We start from the raw sequence: 20,802 nt of genomic DNA, 5'->3' as shown, positions 1-20,802 counted from the left end.
CAATACCCAAACTTGAAGGTGTTTTGATGTTCTAGTACATATGTTAAAGTGGGGGGTGCGGGCTATATCACCATATAATCTGTATGTACGAAATGACGCTGCTAGAGGATTTCCTACCATTTGTCAAAATGGTGCCATTTATGAAGAACAGAAGTCAATCTGGATGGGATGGCATGGCATGGCTGTGTCTCTGTCAAAAACTTGAGGTAAATAGAAAAGGTGTATGCCAAAGTGGAATCATATCCTATAAAAAAGAGAAAAAAGAGGAAGCATATCAGTCTTTCCATCTTGAGGGACATATAAAAAGTCGCAATTTTGTCAGTTCCCGTGGCTGCTGCTTTTGCTAATATAGCTATCAATAGATTAATACAGATATCTAATGAAGAAAAAAAAACACTTACTCAAAAGCTGCAAAGGTAGTCAGCAGCAGCAGCAGCAGCAACAAAGGCAGACATAAAAAGCTTGCTAGCTGCATCCGTGGATTCAATTCAACTTAAAAGCTCCAAAGTTTGAGCTAGCTTTTGGAGTTTGGATCAAAACAAAGTTCCTTCATGCGCCTCAGAATCCAGTATCTGCAGATTAATGGCAACAGAAGCTGAAATTCCAGAATCTATATCTGTCACGGTAGGGTATTCTAGAATCTTGATCACTCTAACTCAAATAGCTTACTCTGTTTTTCTGTAATCTCATGATCTTTGTATGATAGAATTATATCTTATAATTATGCGTTATAGTATAATTGTTCTCATTGATGGAAAATGAATCACAATCATATGTAGGCAAGATCATATATTGCTAGTTACTACAAAAGGAGGATCTTAACTTCAATACTTTCTTTTCCAGCAAAAAAAACTTCAACACTTTTTTTTTATCCAGAAACCAATGAGCAGCTAACTATTTTTCAACACTTTTTTTCAATCCACAAGCAGTATTAGATGAACGAAGAGGATCCTCTCCTTTGTTTTATCTCCCTCTTTTCTATCCTTCCTCAAAATTGAAATCTTAAGAGCTTAATAAACACAACCCAATTGTTCATTTTTTTTATTTTCTTAAAGGGAGAAGTTCAAGAAAATCTTTTGATTTTGGAAACAAATAAATCCAATTCAAGATATCCACCACACAGTCAAGAACAATAAAAAAAAAAATCAACCATTAAATTCTGCTTAAATGAAATAAATAAATCCGCTTCAAGAGAATCCTTACCGGACTTGCATTGCGACATGGAATCATGGATGGCAGGACCAAGCGGCAGCTTTAGACTGGGAGATGACTGAGACTGCACAACTGGAGAGAAACAAGTGCTCATCATGTCAAAGGAACCCCTATTTGTTGCACTGGGAGATGACTGAGGAGTTGGACAAGTTACACTGTTCCCGTACAAGAGCTGTTGTTACTCGCGAATTGTCAAAACTTCATTATCATTCTTTGCAACGTGTTCTACTGCCAATTCTGCTTCCAAAAAACCTTTGCTTTCTTGTATTCTCACAGTCTATAAGCATAAGTATCATCGAACTCCAACACAATCCTATTCAAATCAAACAAGTCAACAGAACCCAAATTTTTGTCTCTAATTGCACTGCAATTATGTACCTCTTCCTTTGTGGGCAACGCTTATGGATACAAGCAAAGGTTTTTTGGAAGATGCTGCTTGAGGAAGAAGAAGAGAGCGAACGCATGTTTAGAGGAATAAACCTTTTTTCTTTTTTCTTTTTTGAGAGAGCAGACCCATTTTTTTAAGGAGCAAACTGTGCTGCACGTTTTTAATTGTTATCAAAATGCATTTAATTTGGTTACACGTATTAATTGGTTTTATGTCTTGATGGATAATAAAATCATGATGGATGCTCCTGCATTAGGAGGTACGCATCGGAAAGAAGATGTGGGGGAGATTGAGGTAGCGAGTTTTGCGGTATCGACATATTGTATCGTATTGGCGTACCCGTATCCGTATCCATATCCATATCCGTGCAACATAGGCTGCCATGCCCCCTCAAGAGAAGAGCTTTCAATGTCAAGATGGATGAGTGATATTCTTTCCTGTTCCTAAATTGTAATCAGTTTGGTTCATGACTTGGTGTAGTCTGTAGAGTCTGTTGACTGTAGCTGTATAGATGTAGCTAGTAATATCAGCTAGGATCTATGAACCCTGCATCATCTACGTGTCTATTTGTGTGTGTAGAGTAGGTGCTTGGTGAAACATATACCTCCCCACCATCCCCCAAATCCTCCTTTGTCTTTGTCTGTGTAGGAGTTGAACCTCTAACCCCATGCCTGGCCTGTCTACATTTTAAAGAGAGATTGTAATAGGTGAAAGGAAACTGAGTTCCTTGTTCCGTTTGATGAATGGTTCTTAAAGGAGGATGAGGAAGATAAAGGCGGGAGCTTGTGGAGATATAACAGATATTCATGAAGTACGTCTGAGATGTGAGACTCTTTCTACGCAACAAAAGGGCATTTGAGCCCAACATATATTGGTATCTTTTGTGTGCAATTTGCGTCATAAAGAGTAAATGAAAGTAGGACATGATTTTACAAGAAGAAAGAGAAGGGGTGGGGGGAAGAGGAGAGAGAGAAACAGCTAAATCGCAGTTTCCTGACCTTTTTATTCTTGCTCTGCTGTGTCAAGCTCTCTAAACTTTGTCGTCTACATGACATGGCGCATTCAGGTCTTCTTTGTTCCACATAGTGATGAGCCGCTTAGAAGACGGAGGCTTTTTCTTGGGGAATGAAATATTCCTTTGTTGAGGAGGGCAAGCATTGGAGCAAATACTCTTCAACTTGTGCAGTGCACAACTGCAATTGCGATGGTATGGCCTATGCTCAATCTCCAAATCATGTATTGATATACTTACTTCAATAACACTTCGAAGCATCATGGCAGCTATTCCAGTGGCCATTTCTCCTACCTCTCTTTTTCTCCTAAGCTTTCTTTGTAAAGGTTTGAGTGCGGGTGTGTATGTGTGAATTAAATTTCTTAAATTTTTTGCTTGCTTTCTGCTACATATGTTTTTTTGAAAGTGCTTTCTGTTACATATTTATATAGACCGAGGATGGTATATCTTCACGGAAGTGTTGGAGTAACCAAGAGTAGAATTTTTGTTAGTTTCGTTACCTCATTGAGCTCAGGAGAAGTTTGCTATGGTAATATGGTATGGCCCCGTTAAACTCAAGATAAGTTTACTATGGTGGTTCTTGCAAAAGCATTATTTTTTTTAGCTTTTTGTTTTCATGTGGCCTTGTCAAAGTAGTTATACAACAAGGCAATTATTTTTTCTTGAGAAAATCAGCATCTCAATGTGGGGCCTTAAGTTTTGCCTATACACACACATGGGAATGGGAGAGAGAAGGGCAGGACAAATAAATTATCTTGCTTTAGCGATCGTTGGAACTGTGGGATTCTAACATAGTTTTCTCCATAATAACGTCTTCTAACTAATCTCGTTACCAATTCTGTTGTTTGCTATGCATCGCCATCTCGGTTTCTCGCAAGGTGTCACTGTCCTCTCTCTCTCTCTCTGTCTCTCTCTCACTCACATTCTGTTACCTAATACAATTAGAATAATAGTCATCTTGGGACATAAAATATAGTGTTGAACTTTGGCCTTTTTACAACAAGAATCATGGCGTTGCTTGATACGAGTATAAGGGCCCACTTTCTAATTTTACCCTTTTCATCAGATGTTAACAATGATGGGTCTCAATGGCTCTCTTACGTATTCCTTTGTGTCATGCTTTGTTAGTACCAAGTCCATACCAGAAAACTCATCGGTAATAACTAATAGCTACTTCACTACCATAAAGGTGGTAAACACTTTCAAAATATATAGATGCAGGGCGTTTCTATTTGTTGGTAAAAGAAATCTAATACCAGTGTGAATACTTGTTTTACTGCTTTCATCAGTTTCGTGGTCATTTCTATATGCAGGTTTTGTTATCTTGATGACCTTGTACATAAAGTTGCTTCTGTTTATTTTGAGAAACAATGTGCTGATATGATATTTGCAATGCATTCTGTGCGTCGAGACTCCATGTGTCGTGTTGGTTTGTACGGTGAATTTTAAAATGGTTGGCTTTATTTTTTGTGATACGTTGGTAACACAATGCAACTGTCTTGTTTTGTATGTACTTAGATCCGAAAGTGAACTTCTCATGTATGTACTTAGATATGTATCTGAAGTAATGTAAGTAGTTAAAACCTATTTTAAAATTCAACCAAAAGTTGGAATTTTATACTTTAAAATTATACATTAGTTCGCATATAAAGCAGGATTGTCATGTGTATGTATCCTGTATTTTCCACAGACTTAGGTTGGTGATATTGTCAGTTGGTTTAGGGTTCAAAACTCCCAATCTCCCTTTTCACTTCATTATTGATTTGCAAGGTGCATGGTGTGGCTGCATTGCATCTATGTGCTCTCTGTCTATAATTGTTCACTTGTTGAGAGTGATCTAATTGTATTGTTCTGATTTTTGCAATTGTTAGTTGTTGTGAGATGGCTTCATGTTAAAAATATGCAGAAAACTCAACACCCACCAGCTTAGTTCTGCCATGGCTTTATGTCTCCTCCATATTAAGAACAGAAACAATTCCGTTCTACTCTTATTATCACAAGTGCTTTCATGCACTAGGCCAATGCCAGTCAAAAATCCGATGATTCATATGACATTTAAGGGCTGGTAAGGACAAGTTAATATCAAATGATTGTTGAGTAAAATTAAAAATAATTTTTTGTTTTTATTTTATTAATTTTTCTTCATCTTTCATGCCGTTTTTACATGTTTTCTTATCTCTTCACCCCCCCACCACAAAAGAAGAAGAAGAAGAAGAAGAAACTCTGAAAAATCGACCTAGGCGCTAGGTGGGAGAACACTGCCCCGAGTTCACTCTAAACGTTAGGGGTAGGCGCCAGGGAGTTAGGCAGCGCTTGGGCTCCCGCTTAGGCTGCTTGGGCGGGTTGGGTGGCTGCTTCTCTACTCTTCTCGACCCAACCAGTGACGGCGACGGCTTCTTCTTTACTCGTCAGAGGTATCTTTGAATTTTTCTTCTTTTCTTTGTTGCTGCTGCTGGGCTCACCTTATTTCAAGGGCGCGCAAGAGGAGATGATGGAGGCAGAGAAAGATGAGAGATGATGGAGGTAGAGAGAGATGGGAGGTGATGGAGGCGGAGAGAGGAGAGATAAGTGAGGTTAGGGTTCGTCCAAAAAAAGGTGAAGATATAGGGTTAGTGAAACACAACGTTTCACTTATGGGCTGCTATTTTAACTGGTATTTTCAGTTGTATTGATGAAGGGTGACAATAATGTTTAATTACAGGAGGAATATGTGCTCAGTAGAATTTACACTTGGATGAAGGTAGAAGAAATCAAGAAACTAACCCCACAAAGCATCAATATTTCCTCAAAATCAATTTGATGTTTGAGTACTAGTGCTGGAGCAAGAATAAGATAATGAGAAACTTCACAATTAAAATTGCTTCTCACTTCCTAACTAACCTTTCAATTTCTTCTGACTCACGGTAATCACCATATAATTGAGCTAGCCTCTGAAAACCTCTGTCCATTGTCTATGTGACAAGGGAGAATTATGAACCCCATTCACACTTCCTCTGTTTCCTATGGAAGTGGACATGTCGTCTACGAGAGGAGAAGAGAATTTGGAAGAAGCTGCTGCCTGCATGCACAAGAAACCGTCACTCCATGGCTGTTTCTTGGGAAAAGAAATGTTCCTTTGACAAGCATTGGAGCAAACACCCCCCTCGGACCTGTGCAGAGCGCAACTGCAGTTCTTATGGTAAGGCCTTAGCTCAATTTCGGAGTCCCGCATTGAGAGGCTTCCTTCAAACACACACTGAAACATCATCCCAGCAACTCCTGCGCTAGTCATTCTATTCTTCTCTCTTCTCTGAGTCTCTTAAGTATTTTATGTTAAGGCTGGCTGTGAGCAAAGAGTAGCCACCAAGTGTTTGTGTATGGCTGTATGTTGTGTTTGAGTGTGTGGAAACTTTTGCATGCTTTCTAAAACATTTATATACAAGTTATGATAAATGGGGTGTGGGGGGAAATCAAGAAAAATGTTTGTGCTATTATTGTTCCCACGTAGTTTAGTATGGTATTCTTGCCAAAGTGGAAAAAGAGCAAGACGAGAGTTTTTTTCTAGGGCAGTTCAGCTTTGAACTCGACTTGGCTTTATCTTTTGCAGCTTGGCTTTGGTATCTAATAAGTATTGGTCGGATTTATTGTTGGCCTGGCAAGAGCATAGATTGATACACAGAGGCCTTATTTACCTAACAGGTCAGAAAGGCTGCTCATTTTATTATATTATTGTGCAGGGTTGGTGGCTAAATCTATGCAACAAACTAACAAAGGTCTGAGTCAAGCATCACTTTTCGTTATACAACGACCCACTAAGCACTCACGGGGAATTCTAATATGGTTGTGCGCTTTCATTATTATATTAAATTGCACCATTTAGTGTTGAGATGGTGGATCTCTTGTTTGTCAAGTTTCCATCGATAGTCGTTGCACTGCATATTTGACATCAAGTTCTAGGAACTACAACAACTGGCGCGTAAGGGTTCCTTGACTTGGATTTTGTCTGTTTGGCATGGTATTGAAGCTACTGTTGGATTTTGGAGGCTGTTAACGTTTTTAACTTGTTTGATAGGGTTTTTATAGTTATGTTGTTAGTCTCGACAACGACTCTGTTTTGAAGTGGTGTTAGTTTCTTTTATTTATATTTTTCTCTTCTGAAACCTTCTATGTGATTCAGTCCTTTGAGGAAAGAGACAGATTGCATTCAACTTAGAAATCAAAGTAGAACGTTGCTTGTTCTTGGTTTGGCTTTGAAACTTATTCCACTACGAAGTTGTGAATTAAGTAAACTAACCTTGTTTGCTTCACCAGAAACAAATCTTTAGAAAAAGGAAATGAAGGTGAATTTTGCCCCGTTCCATTCTCAAAAGAAGAAATTATGATGAGATGCCTTTTTTTCACTGAGACTTTATGTATCATCAGGTATTGGCATTATAATTTTTCATCGCAGCTATTCTGGTGGCCATTCCTCCCTCCTACTTCTCTTCTTTCCTAAGCTTTATGTGCAAGTGCAAGCGTGCATATGTGTGATTTACTTTTCTTAAAAATCTTGCTTGCTGTTTTTTACATTTACATTTTTTGGAAGTGCTTTTTTTACGTATTTGTATAGAACAAGGATGGTCCCGTTGAACTCAAGAGAGGTTTACTGTAGGCACGTTGAACTCAAGAGAAGTTTGCTATGGTGGTGGTTCTTGCCAAAAAAACATTGTTCTTTTTGGCTTTGTTTTCATGTGGTCTTGTCAAGGTAGTTAGGCAAGAAGCCAATTGTGTTTGAGAAATTCAGCTTTTCAATGTAGGGACTTAAGTTAAGAGAGTCAAGACAAATAGATCGGCTTTAGCAGTCATTGTAATTGTGGAGTTTTAGCATAGCATTCTCCGTAATAACGTCTTTTAACTAATCTTGTTAACAATTATATCGTGACTGTTTCTATGCAACATCATTTTGGTTTTAGTAGTGTCCTCTCTCTCTCTCTCTCTTTCTCTCTCTCTTGTTTTTGGTGAAGATCATTCTGTTACTTAATTCGAGTGGAAGACCCCACTGGTCATTTTAGGAGAACATAGAAAGTGGAGTATAACTTCGGCTTTTTCACAAGAAGAATCATGCTGTTGAGTAGAAGGCCCCTCTCGTCTCTTCGGGACATTTCTAATGGTTTTTTTAAATAAATTTTACTTTTTTTTTTGGGCTTAAAAATGAGAAAAGAAAAAACACAGAAAAATACAGGGTCATGCTTTGGTAGCAGTAAGTCCGTACCAGAATTCTGATTAGTAGTAATAAATTATGCATTTAGTTGGCATATGAAGCAATCAGGGCTGTCATATATCTTGTATTTTGCACAGATTTAGGTTGTCCTCTCAGTTGCTTTATGGTTGACCACCACACCTACTTAAGGCTTTCACTTATCTTCACTCTCTTTGGAGTAAGCAGTAATTAAGTTGTCATAATACTGGTTTGTAAAAATCCATGGCCTGCTCTGCGTTTGGTATTGGCCAAAAATCAAAGATCTATTGACCTAACGAGACAGGCAATAGAGACGATGGCATGCCATTTGCATTTGTGAAAGAATTTTTAACATTGCATTATGTGATATGTGAAAGGATGTCAATGGTAACAATGAGTTTGGCTTACTGAGTGTTTCATGCAGGTAAATCCGAAATGTTAAAAATCTGCAGAAAGCTCAAACCCACCTACTTAGTGATGCTATCCAGTAGTAGATCCTTGTACGGTTTCATTCGTGATTCACTGGCTTATTTACTTTTCACTCTCTGTGCATTCTGCTTTATCAATCTGCCTTGCTATATAGTTAACTGGTTTGGTGAGAGATGGCCACAGTAGAACTGCATTGGAAGAACTTCTAGAAAGGAATAGGAGTAGCCCACCACTTACAGATACAATGTATAACAATTACTCGTAGGTCCTACACTCACAAATTTGCTTTTAAATAATTTTTTATCTTGTTTTGTTTTAGTTCTAGTTATATTTCATATTCTCTCTCCCCAGTTTTTTTTTATTTTTATAAACATTGTTTTTACCTCTGTCTCTGTCTCTGTCTCTCCTTTTAATTAGAAAACACAAAACAAAGATAAAAACTTCATCGAACACTCGCCAGTTGATTGTATCTATGCATGAGAGAGAGAGAGAGAGAGACCTTGTACCAGAATGCTACAACATCAATTGCCACCATCGTCTTCTTTGCATCGTAGTTAGAAATTCTTGTCCATTAAACTAAAAATATTTTAGAGAAAGAAAAGGAAGGGAAACTCCTTTCTTCTCCTTGTTTTGACTATATTTTATATAGAATTATAAAACGCCTAAAAAATTTAAACAACCCATGCCTGCATTTTGTCCATACATGATACATGCGTGTAGTTGAATTGCCTAAGCAATGCCTTGCTTTATTTGTTGTTGCCCTATGTAAATCTAATTAAGAATGATCTTCATCTTGAAAACTGTGTGAAATACAATGAAAGCTAGAATATTTAAAAAGAACAAAACAAAACAAAACTTGCTTGGTTCAAATGCTAATGTTGTAGTAGAGGCATATACTGTGCCAGTGCAGAAAGAATGTTAACAGAGTAGAGTGTAGAATCAGGAATAGAAGAACATGTGAACTTCGATAGTCTGTTGTATGTATGCAGTTTGAGTTGCATTGTATTAAAGAGAGAAATGTGACAATGTTTAATTACAGGAGGAATATAAACTCCGCAGAGTTTACATTTGGATGAACGAGAAGAAGAAACTAACCCACAAGCACCAATATTTCCTCAACATCAATTTGATGCTGAGTACTAGTGTTGGAGGAGTACTAATTATGGACAAGAATAAGATAATGGGAAACTTTAACAATTAAAATTGCTTCCCACTTCCTAATTAATTTCTTCCAACTCACCCGTAATCATCGAATGAAGCTAGCCTCTGAAAGGTGTCTATCTATCGTCTATGTGACAAGGCCGAACTATGAACCCCCAGCCACACTTCCTCTATTTACAGTGCATGTGGAAGTGGATGCTGCCTGCACGCACAGGGAACCGTCAGTCCATGACAGTTTCTTTGGAAAGGAAATGTTCCTTTTTTGAGGACAAGCATTGGAGCAAACACCCCCCTTGGATTTGTGAAGCGCACAACTGCAGTTTTTATGGTATGGCCTTCGCTCAACTTCCATGTCCTGCATTGATAGGCTTCCTTCAAACACACTCTGAAACATCATCCCAGAAACTCCCGCTGTAGTCATTCTCTTTTCTTATCTGCTCTCTTGAATCTCTTGTATTAATTTGTGTAGAAGGCTGCGAGCAGCAGTGTGTGATGTGTAGCTAAGTATGTTGTGTTTGAGTATGTTGAAACTTGTGCATGCTTTCTAAAGCATTTATATAGAAGAGGGGATTGATGTATGATAAATTAAGTGTGGGGGAAATCGAGAAATCTTTGTGCTATTGCTCCCACGTACCCTTGTTGAACTCGAACAAGTTTAGCATGGGATTCTTGCCAAAGTAGGGAGGAGACTAAAACAAGGTAGAATGAGAGACAAAAAGGAGAAGTGGTCGACTTGGCCTTTTCTTTTGTGGCTTGGCTTTGGTATCAAATTATTAATTTGGTGGGGTTTCAGGTTGTTAGCATAGATTGATCCGCAAGACGTTACTTACCTAACTAGTTATTAGAAGCTCTGTTTATTTTATTGTTAAGCATGATTGGCGGTTAATTCTATGCCACTAAGTAACATAGGTCTGTGTCAAGCATCAGTGTTCCGTTATTCAACCACTCAGAGTTGAGATGATGGATCTTTAGTTTTTACTCCAATTTTGTTTGTGAGGTTTCCATAAATTGCTCTTGCATTGCATATCTGCTTACCCTTTTCATCAATTTAGCATAAACTTTTATGTTGCAAGTTTGACATACAGTGTTGATCTATTACACAACACATTAAACTTATGGGATCACTGACATGGTATCAGAGATTCTTTGCAAGTGATCCTAAGTTCTACCTGTGTTCTCCACTTCTTTGTTGGTTTGCAATTGACGTATGGGGCTGCACTTATATGTTTGTCTCTTTCCGGCCATACACTATTTGGAGCCAGTGCTTGTCTAATAGTAGGAACTTTGAATTAGTTAGAGAATTTAGATTAAACTTTTGCATTTTGTACTACTAGCACATATAACTATACATGAAGCAACATATTGCACCTATATTTGTTTAATAAAACTGATATTTCCCCATTTGCCATTAAGGTTGACTTTTGAATTTGATATCTTTGTGTAGTAGCAAATATTAATCTGTTTATGCACAGATACAAGTGAGAAGTGACATAATCTGAAACATAATATAAGATTGTTTCTGGTATCCTAGAAGAAAAGCATAGCATATGACATTTCGCAGGAGTGCCATGGTGTTTGTAGGTTTCACGTTCACCCAACTTGTGCTAGAGTTGGCAGCCTTGTAATGAGTCTCACACTTACAAAAACAATGCAAGAGGTGGTCGCATTGTGCCCGCCTCCATTGAAGACTTTTTTCGAGGGAAATGATTTTTAAAATAAAAAATATTTTGTTTTGGTTATATTTACTTTTCATCTTCTCTTACATCTGTTTTTTTAAATATAATTGAAAGCTTCTCAAAACTCTCGTTTCTCTCTCTTCTCCCTCTCTCCTTTAGTTAGGAAACATAAAACAAAAATAAAAACTTCATCGAAGTGATCAAAAGAAACTACCTTCTCCTCTTGATGGTATCTAAGAGAGAGAGAGAGAGAGAGAGAGAGAGAGAGAGGTACCTTTCATCAGAATGCTAGAGCATCAATTGCCACCATCGATCATCTTTGTAGAGTAGTTAGCAATTATTGTGCATTAAACTAAAAATATATGGAAAAAGAAAAGAAAAGAAAGGAGACTCTTTTTCTTCTCCTTGTTTTGCCTCTATTCTTTACATAGAATCTAGAAAGTTCAAATGACTAATGCCTGCATTTTGTCCATAAGACTAATTAACAATGGTCTTCATCTTAGAAATTTTGTGCAATGAAATTAATGCTTGAATAAGTCTGGTGTATGTAACGTAGCAGTTTCATTTGTATTGAAGAAAGGTGACAATGTTTAATTACAGGAGGAATATGTACCCTGTAGAATTTACATGGAGGAAGAAGGAAGAAGAAATTCATAAACTAACCCACTTTCGTCAAAATCAATTTGATCTTGAGTACTAATGCTGGAGTAGTAGTACTAATTAAAGGACAAGAATAAAATCATGAGAAACTTAACAATTAAAATTGCTTCTCATTTCCTAATTAGTTTCTTCTAACTCACCCGTAATCATCGTATAATCATAGCTAGCCTTCGAAAGGTGTCTTTCTATTGTCCATGTGACCGGATTTTGAACACCATTCACACTTCCTCTGTTTCCTGTGGATGTGGCACTGGATGTGGACATGTCACCAACTAGAGGAGAAGAGAATTTGGAAGAAACTGCTGCCTGCATGCACAAGGAACCATCAGTCCATGACTGTTTCTTGGGAAAGGAAATGTTCCTTTGGCAAGCATTCGAGCAAGCACCCCCTTTGGATTTGTGAAGAGCACAACTACAGTTCTTATGGTAAGGCCTTCGCTCAATTTCGGTGTCTCTCATTGACAGACTTCCTTCAAACACACACTGAAACATCATCCCAGCAACTCCTGCGGTAGTCATTCTATTCTTTTCTCTTCTCTGAATCTCTCAACTATTTTATGTTAAGGCTGGCTGTGAGCAAGTGTAACTAAGTGTTCTGTGTATGGCAATTGTGTGTTGTGCTTGATTGTATTGAAACTTTTGCATGCTTTCTAAAGCATTTATATAGAAAAGGGGAGTAATGTATGATAAATTAGGTGTGGGGGAAATCAAGAAAGTATCTTTGTGCTATTGCCTTGACGAACCCGTGTTGAACTCAAGACAAGTTTAATTAGTAATGGGATTCTTGGCAAAGTGGAAAAAAGAGCAAGACAAGCGTTTTCTTCTAGGGAAAGTTCATCTTGGTGAACAGGGTTCTAATTTTCCCACAGAATGAGACAGAGAAATATGAAATGCTCGACTTGGCTTTTTGTTTTTGTGGCTCGGCTTTGGTATCTATAATAAGTATACTATTCGTGCGGTTTATTGTTAGCTTAGATTGATCCGCAGAGACGTTATTTACCTAACTAGTTAGAAAGGCTGCTCCTTTTATTATTAGGAATGCTTGGCGGTTAACACTATGCAACTAACATACATATGTCTGGGTCAAGCATCACTTTTCGTTATACAAGATATTGTCCTACCAATCACTGACTTGCACACATGATTTTGTGCTTTCATTATTATATTAGCTTTCTCCACTTAGAGGTGAGATGATGAATCTTTTACTTTTTACTGTAAGTTGATTTGTCAAGTTTTCATCCAATGTTCTTGCTTTGCATATTTGCTTTCCAAGTTTCTCACATCTTTGTTGGTTTCTGAGGTGCACAGTGGAGCTGCAACTATGTGTTTGTCTCTCTCTTCGCATGTGTCTCTCCGCATGCATGACGGATTTGCACGTCTTGGGATTTTAAGTTATCGGGGCAAGTGGTTGTCTAATAGTTGAAGCAGTGAATTAGTTAGAGAATTAAATCCAGCTTTGGCATTTGGTACTCGTGGCAGATATAGTTTTGTACGTACAATTGAGATTTCCCCAGTTGCCACTAAGGCTGACTTTTGAATTGATATCTTTGTTTAGCTAGAAGTTATAGTTTGATACAATAAACAACTGAGTAGCCACATATTCTGATATGATCTTGCAATTTCATCGTCTATTGTTGTAGAAGAAAACTTAAATTGGGAGGAAGTAAGTGCTGTTGGGAATGCATATTATAAAAGTGAGCATCATTTTCTCATTTTTCCACATTGCCTTTCTGTGCGTTTAGGCAACATTCTGCACAAATTGAATTGCTTTTGGTGTGTCCAAGGATACTTGTCCTGTTTGACTGATCAATTTCATTCTTTTTAGAGGTAATCTGCCTTTTGTCTCATTTCCATATTAAGTGCAGATAGAATTTCATCCTTCTGTCTTTTTTTTGGGTAATCAGAAAATGTCTTCTTTTGTAGAGACACAGTCCTTGCCAACGGTATACAGATACAAGTGACATAATCTGAAACAAGAGATTATTTTTATTTTTTTTTCTGGTATCCTAGAAGAAGAAAAATATATGGCATTTTTATTTTTATTCTTTTGATTGAAAAAAAACAAAATGAGGAAAGGAAAGGGGATCAAAGATGTAAAAACACTCCGAAAACAATGTGAAACTCACAATGTAAGAGATGGTTGCATTGTATCCGCCTCCATTGAAGACTTTTTCGAGGGAAAGATGTGAAAGAATGTACAAAATATTTTATAAATGAAAATGAAAATATTTTAATATTTCTGTTTTTATTTTTATTTTTTATTGACATCTTCTCTTACGTCTGTTTTAGTTAGAAAACATGAAACAACAAGAAAAACTTTATCAAAGTGATCAGGAGATTCCATCTTCTTCCTTTGATGGTATCTATGCACGCTAACTAATGATGACTTTGATCTTGGCAACTTTGTTGCAACACAAAAGAAAAGTTAAAACGGAAACCAAAACAAAACAATTTTGTTTGGGTAAAAAATGCTATTGACTTGTACTGTTCTAGAGCTGAAACGATGTTCACAACATACATTAATTGTATATTTCAAGATTGTATAGAATCTAGAATGTTATGCAAAGAAATAGTAGAGTGTAGAATGGGGAAGAGAAGGGCATGTTGTAGTTTCAGACAATTGTATTCAAATCTGAGAGAAATGTGACAATGTTCTATTACAGGAGGAATATGTACTCAGTAGAATTTACATGGACTGTGGTGGAAGTAATAATTCCTCAAAATCAATTTGATATTGAGTAACTAGTACATGAGAAACTAACAATTAAAATTGATTCTCACTTCCTAATTAATTTTTTTAATTTCTTCTAACTCACCTGTAATAGTCGTATCAAGCTAGACTCTGAAAGGTGTCTGTCTATTGTCTATGTGATGAGGCCGGATTTTGTACACCACTGACACTTCCTCTGTTTCCTGTGGATGTGGGAGTGGACGGGGAGATGTTGTCAATGAGAGGAGAAGAGAATTTGGAAGAAGCTGTTGCCTGCATGCACAAGGAACCATCACTCCATGAATGTTTCTTGGGAAAGGAAATGTTCCTTTGACAAGCATTGGAGCAAGCACCCCACTTGGACTTGTGCAGAGCACAACTGCAGTTCTTATGGTAAGGCCTTCGCTCAATTTCGGTGTCCCTCATTGACAGGCTTCCTTCAAACACACACTGAAACATCATCCCAGCAACTCCTGCGCTAGTCATTCTCTTTTCTTTTCTCTTCTATGAGTCTCTTAACTATTTTTTATGTTAAGGCTGGCTGTGAGCAAGTGTAGCCGAGTGTGTTTGTGTATGGAAATTTTGTGTTGTGTTTGAGTGTGTTGAAACTTTTGCATGCTTTCTAAAGCATTTATATACAAGTTATGAAAAATGGTGTGGGGGAAATCAAGAAAAATATTTGTGCTATTATTGTTCCCACGTACTCATGGTGAACTCGAGACAAGTTTAGCATGGGATTCTTGCCAAAGTAAGGAGACTAAGACAAACGTTTCTTTCTAGGGTAGTTAAACTTTGTGGACAGGACCTTAGTTTTTGCACACACATATGTCATAGACTTGGCTTTTTGTTTCACGGCTTGGCCTTGGTATCTAAGTATTAGTGGGGTTTCAGGCTTTTAAGCATAGATTGATCCGGAAGACGTTATTTACCTAATTAGTTATAAAAAGGCTGCTCATAGTCATTTGATTATTAATAATGCGTGCTTGACGACGGCTAAATCTATGCAGCTAATTAATTAACAAATGTATGAGTCAAGCATCATTTTTTCGTTATGCAAGTAAACGACGTCCCCACTAATCTAATGCAACTCTCGTCGAAACGTAATATGATTTTGTGATTTCATTATTATATTAGTTTGCTCCAGTTAGAGTTGAGATGTTGGATCTTTAGTTTTTACTCCAATTTTGTTTTTCAAGTTTTCATAATTTGTTCTTGCATTGCATATTTGCTTGCTGCAAGTTTGATATACATTATTTGTCCAACACCTTAAGCTTTTGAAATGGTATCATAGACTTTGCAAGTGGTCCTAAATTCAGTTGCCATTCCCCATTTCCTTATTAGTTTGTATGGTGCACGTGACGTGAATTTGCGCGTCCTAACTTTTGGGACTAATGGTTGTCTAACAATTTAGGAACTTTGAATTGGTTAGAAAATTGTTTAAACGTTGGCATTTTCTACCCCTAGCACATATAACTTGCAGACAAGACAACTTATATTTCTGAATGCCGGAGAGCTGTTGTGTATCTTGTATTTTTGCACAGTTAGTTGTTCACTGATCAGTTGCTTTATGATTAACCATGATAATTTTTTACTTTTCAATTTTCATCCCACCCAGATGTGGCTTTTCACTTGTCTTGATCACTCTCATTTTGGCTAAGCGATTAAGGAGTTTATAAATGGCATGATTAGCCACAGTTATCCATGGCATGATATCTTTGTTTGGACCATTTGGTATTGTCCAAAAAGCTCTGCTAATCTGTTTCCGCACAGACACAAGTGATACACCCTTCAAGGCGGCATCCTAGAAGAAAAACAGAGCATATGACTTCTTTTTCTGTCGAAACTCACAATGGTTGAGGGTCCTATATTCACAATGTGAGAGATGGTGGCATTTTCTACGCCTCCGTTGAAGACTTTTCCGAGAGAAAGATGTGAAATAGTACACAAAATGAGAATTAAAAATAAAAATAAAAGAAATCTTTTGTTTCTCGTTTCTCTCTCTCTCTCTCTCTCTCTCTCTCTCTCTCTCTCTCTCTCTCTCTCTCTCTCTCTCTCTCTCTCTCTCCTTTAGTTAGAGTTAGAAAACATAAGGCGCCTATACTCGGTTTTATAAATTTTTCATAAAAATAGTATAGCCGCGCGGCTATACTCTATTTTTTTTAATTTTTAAAATAAAATAGTGTAGCCGGTCGGCGTTACTGGGTTTTTTGTTCTTAATTTTTCATAAAAATAGTATCGCCGTTCGGCTATACTAGGTATTTTTAAAAAATAGTATACGGCGATACCCGGGCTTTCCAAATTTTTAAAAATAGTATAGCCGGGCGGCTATATGAGTTTCCTAATTTTTGAAAAAATTAGTATAGCCGCGCTGCTGTACTGTTGACACGTGGCCCCTAGGCGCTAGCCCATTTTTTAAATATATATTTTTTTTTTTCTTTTTAAAAATAGTATAGCCGGTCGGCTATACTCCTTTTTTTTTTCTTTTTTAAATATTGCCGCCCGGCTCGTTTTCCGTAATTTTTCGTAAAAATAGTATACCCTTACAGCTACACTCCATTTTTTTTAAGTATAGCCGTGCGGCTATACGCGGATTTTTTCCAAATTGTTTTAAAAATATTATAGCCGTTCGGCTGTACTTGTTTTTCCATTTTTTTTAAAAATGTATAGCCGCCCGGCTGTACTTTGCAAATGTTTTTTTTTAAAACTATAGCCGTGCGGCTCTGTTGTTACACATGGCGCATAGGCGCTAGGCGGGTCCTTGTTTAAATATATATAAATAGTATAGCCGCTCGGCTATACCCGGTTTTTAAATTTTTTTTTAAAAAAGTATAGCCGGTCGGCTTGACTCGATTTTATTAATGTTTCGTAAAAGTAGTATAGCCGACCGGTTATACTGGATGTTAGCCGCTGCCGTATCCATGGTTTTTCCTAATTCTGAGATATTTGTAACAGATGGCGGATAAAAACTTTGTCGAAGTGATCAGAAGAATCTACCTTCTCCATTTGATGGTATTTATGCCTCTGAGAGAAAGAGAAAGAGGTATCTTTCGTCAGTACCACCATTGATCTTCTTTGTAGCATAGCCTAGGTAGCAATTCTTGCAGAAAAGAAAACGAAATTCTTTTTCTTCTTCTAGTTTTGCTTCTATTTGCATATAGCATTATCAATGGCCTAGAGAATTTAAATAGCTCATGCATGCATTTGGTCCATTCACATATGTAGTTGAACTGCCTAAGAAATTCTATGCCTTTTCTGTTGCTGCCCTATGGAAAACCAATAAACGATAATCTTCACAGAATTTTTTCGGAAACGATAGGGAAGCTAGATTGTTTTTAAGAAGGAACAGCAAAACAAAGTTTCCTTGGCTGAAAATACTAATGACTTCTAAGCTATCTACCAAAAGGGAAGAAAATAAATGACTTCTAGAGCCAGGTATAAATTGTGGAATGTAGACTGTCACCAATACATTAAAGTAGACTGTCAGACTCTTTGGTACTTGAATAAGTCTGTTTGCATGTATGCAGTTTCAGTGGTATTAAAGAGAGAAATGGGAAAAAGTTTAATTACAGTAGAATTTACATGGATGATGAAGGTAAAAGAAATAATAAACTAGCCCACAAGCACCAGTTTCTTCAAAACCAATTCGGTATTTGAGTACTAGTGCTGGAGTACTAACTAAGGACAATAATAAGATCATGAGAAGCTATTCACAATTAAAATTGCTTCTCATTTCCTAATTAACCTTTTTAATCTCTTCTAACTCACCCGTAATCATAGTCGTATGATCAAGAAATCATCTGAAAAGCCTCTGTCTATTGTCTATGTGACAAGGCTGAATTATGAACCCCATTCACACTTCCTCTGTTTCCTGTGGACGTGGACATGTCGCCTACGAGAGGAGAAGAGAATTTGGAAGAAGCTGCTGCTGCCTGCATGCACAAGGAACCATCACTCCATGACTGTTTCTTGGGAAAGGAAATGTTCCTTTGACAAGCATTGGAGCAAACACCCCCCTTGGACTTGTGCAGAGCACAACTGCAGTTCTTATGGTAAGGCCTTCGCTCAATTTCAATGTCCCGCATTGACAGGCTTCCTTCAAACACACACTGAAACATCATCCCAGCAACTCCTGCGCTAGTCATTCTCTTTTCTTTTCTCTTCTCTGAGTCTCTAAAGTATTTTATGTTAAGGCTGCCTGTGAGCAAGTGTAGCTAAGTGTGTTTTGTATGGCAATTGTGTGTTGTGTTTGAGTGCGTTGAAACTTTTGCATGCTTTCTAAAGCATTTATATAGAAGAGGCGATTAATGTATGATAAATTATGTGTGGGGGAAATCAAGAAAGTATCTTTGTGCTATTGCTCCCACTGGAGACAAGCCTAATTAGTAATGGGATTCCTGCCAAAGTGGAAAGCAGAGCAAGGCAAGCGTTTTCTTCTAGGGCAGTTCAGGTTTGTGAACAGGACAGGACCCTAGTGTTTTCCACATAGAGAGAGAGAGAGAGAGAGAGAGAGAGAGAGAGAGAGAAGAGAAGTGTTCGACTTGGCTTTTTGGTTATCGGCTTGGCTTCGGCTTCGGTATCTAATTAAGTATTAGTTAGTTGAGTTTCAGGCTGTTAGCATAGATTGATCCGCAGCAGACGTTATTAAGCTAACTAGTTAGAAAGGCTGCTCATTTTATTATTAAGGCATGCATATGCTTGGCGGTTAACACCATGCAAATAACTAACATAGGTCTGAGTCAAGCATCATTTTTCGTTATGCAAAACAAGGGACCTACAAATCACTCGTGTGGAAACCTAACTAACATAGTTTTGTGCTCTTTCAATATTATTATATTAGATTCAACCACTTGGAGTTGAGACAATGAATCTTTGGTTTTTACTACAGTTTATTGTTCTTCGCATTGCATATTTGCATACCCTTAATTTCATTATTTAGCATCAAGTCCTAGAGGAGCTTTGCATTGGTTATAGCTTCATACAAGACCCAACTGATAATTATTATTTAAACATACAGAAGATGTTAAAAAGAAATTGCAAAGGAGTATTGCCATGTACTTGGTATTTTGCACAGATTTCTGCTGTCCTTTGATTATATGCTTTATTGACTATGAGAGTTTTATATTTTATACTTTTATCACACCCAAATAAGAATTTCACTTCTCTGCACTCTATTTTTGGCTAAATAATTGAGGGTTTTGTAAAGAGGATGATTAGCCAAAGTTAGATGCTATAGATGCTCAATCAAACTACTTCACCAATATCCATGGCATGATGTGCCTTTGGTTTGTAGGCATTCCTTCTAGATTGTGTTATTCTGACATGCATAATCTTGCAATTTCATCTTTTATTGCTGTGAGCTGCTTTGTAGCAGAAGAATTACTGAAATTGGAAAATGCAGATTATAAAAGTGAGCATCGTTTTCTCACTTAGTTTTGTGACAAATGGGATTTCATTTCCACATTGCCTTTCTGTCTGTTTTAGCAGCACATATACACTCCAGAGAGATTACTAATTAAAATGCATTTGGTGCGTCCAAGGATACTTGTCCATTTTACCTGTTTGACTGCCTCATTCTTGGCTTCATGTCTCCCTTCCATATTAAGAACGGACAGAATTTCATTCTACTCTGAATTCTTTTTTGCTTTTTTCTTTTTTAGTCGGTAATCAGAAGATGCAAGTAAAATGTTACGAATGAGACGTGAAGACTTTTCCGAGGGAAAGCTGTGAAAGAAAATGAAAAATTATTTGAAAAGTTGTTTGAATTTTATTTACTTTTCACCTTCACTTACCTCTGTTTCTTCATTGACATCTTCTCTTGTTTCTATCTCTTCTTGTTTTTGAAGGAAAGAAAATAAAAGGGAACTCATTTTCCTCTTCTTGTTTTTTACTACATTTGTGTAGAGAACTCTAGAGACTTCAAATAACCCCTGCCTGCATTTTGTCCAATACATACATGTATTTCAATTGGCTAAGAACTTTCTTTACTTTCTTTGCTGTTGCCCTATCTAAGGCTATTTAGAGATTTGATCTTTGCAACTTTTAAATGAAAAAAAAAAAAAAAAAAAAACAGAACAGAAGGCTCAAATACTAATGACTTGTAGCTCTGCGATGCAATTGTGAACTCAAACAGTCAGACACTGAGGTACTTGAATAAGTCTCTTGTATGCAGTTTCAGTTGTATTGAAGAAAGATGACAATAACGTTTAATTACAGCAAGAATTTGTACTCTGTAGAATTTACATGGACGAAGAAGGAAGAAGAAAATAACAAACTAACCCACAATATTTTCCTCAAAATCAAAATCAAAGTACTAATTAAGGACAAGAATAAGATCATGAGAAACTATTCACAATTAAA

At 37.1% G+C, this 20,802-nt stretch overlaps 1 long non-coding RNA gene across 1 annotated transcript; it reads left to right on the top strand.

Moving 5' to 3' along the window:
- Positions 179–1,793, top strand: LOC109950489. Its single transcript, XR_002272749.1, has 2 exons — positions 179–624; positions 1,240–1,793. It is a non-coding gene; the product is annotated as an uncharacterized LOC109950489 (long non-coding RNA).

This window comes from Prunus persica, chromosome G7 (genome assembly GCF_000346465.2).
Source record: "Prunus persica cultivar Lovell chromosome G7, Prunus_persica_NCBIv2, whole genome shotgun sequence".
NCBI classification, from domain to species: Eukaryota; Viridiplantae; Streptophyta; class Magnoliopsida; order Rosales; family Rosaceae; genus Prunus; species Prunus persica.
Note: the sequence above shows the minus strand (reverse complement) of the source record. Positions and strands in the feature narration are given on the sequence as shown.